Below are 1,448 nucleotides of genomic sequence, written 5' to 3'. Positions count from 1 at the left end.
CTTGAGCGTCCTCTGATTCTGTGGGGTTTTGGAACCAATCCTTGGCAGATACCAAAGGACTACTGTATATGCACCAAAGTCCTGAGATGACTCCTTGTGAAAGTAGCTATTATCATGGACAACTAATTTTTTTCCAGGGAATTTTCTTTTAAACCTCCTAGTATTTATACAACTCCCAGTGGAAAATTTAAGTGCAATACAAAGCTGAGTCTTTTCATCATGGATTTCCCCACAGACAGCCTAGCCTAGTCCATCTCCACCATCCTGTCTGGGCAGTACAGAAACGTGGGACTTCAGCAAAAGACAACCGGCAGCACAAAGTTTAATGTTTAACTAAAAGACAACGTCTTTTTTGAATTACTGCTGAAGTCATGTAGGAAATTAAAAACATAAAGCACAAGAGGAACTCAGCAGCAGACCCCAGACTTTCCCCTTCCAAGACACGGTTCCAGACAGAGAGGGACACACACCATGGCCAGAAGGGGCTTCAGCTCTTCCATGTGGTTGGGTGGGGCTAACCTTGCTGGGCTAAAGCAGGTCAATCTGCACCAAGGTCCTGGAAGGTGCCCTGGTGACCCTGTTTGTTATCGTTGAGTTTGCAGCCTTGCCTACACTGTCAAGTAAGTTAATTACATGCTGAGAAGGGACAGCACAGGAGGAGCCCAGATGTGGCAGAGGTAGCTGGAGACGCTGGGTCCCAGCTTGACACAGGCTGGCAGCACGCATTATCCAGTGCAGGGCAGACCCACCAGACTCCTGGGGTTAGCTTATTAAAAACCTTAAGCAACAACAGCAACAAAAACAAAGTGTGCAGTTTGAATTTGAAGGAGATGCGAGATTCTCAGCCCTTGGGTGTACATTATCAGGTGTAAATGATGAGCAGTCCTCACGCTTTGGTTTTATACCTTATCTCCTGTATTATCTTTTGAACTGTTTTAGTAAACCTGTTTCATTTTATTAGATTTAGTCACTTAAAAATATAAAACTTGGGACTTCCCTGCTGGTCCAGTGGTTGGGAATTCACCTTCCAATTCAGGGGGTGCAAGGGTCCACATCAAAAATATCTTTAAAAAAATATAAAACTTGGTGCCTATCAAAATATCAGATATAAACATTTCTGAGTATTAAATGAAAGTAACATTGGTTAAAGTACCTAGCAAACTAAAAGCACCTAATAATGTTTGTTGCTTCTCAAACTGAATGACTTTGCCAAACTAAAATGACAAATGCACCTGTATGTAACTATTTTATAACAAACAAGTGTAAGTTATTTCACAGATCCTTTTAAATACTTCATCCATAAGAGAAAGTTTGGGACTTCCCTGGTGGTCCAGTGATTAAGACTCTGTGCTTCAGGGGCTTCCCTGGTGGCGCAGTGGTTGAGAGTCCTCCGGCCAATGCAGGGGACACGGGATTGTGCCCCGATCCGGGAAGATCCCACATGCCGC

The 1,448-nt window shown here is 43.6% G+C and overlaps 1 pseudogene; it reads left to right on the top strand.

Annotated features, from left to right (window-relative positions):
* Positions 1-71: 71 nt before the first annotated feature.
* LOC112063340 (ubiquitin-conjugating enzyme E2 J2-like) lies at positions 72-620 on the top strand (annotated as a pseudogene).
* Positions 621-1,448: the final 828 nt, after the last annotated feature.

The sequence above is a fragment of the Physeter macrocephalus genome, unplaced genomic scaffold (assembly GCF_002837175.3).
Source record: "Physeter macrocephalus isolate SW-GA unplaced genomic scaffold, ASM283717v5 random_12650, whole genome shotgun sequence".
Taxonomy (NCBI): Eukaryota; Metazoa; Chordata; class Mammalia; order Artiodactyla; family Physeteridae; genus Physeter; species Physeter macrocephalus.
This window is presented reverse-complemented; position numbering and strand designations above follow the sequence as displayed.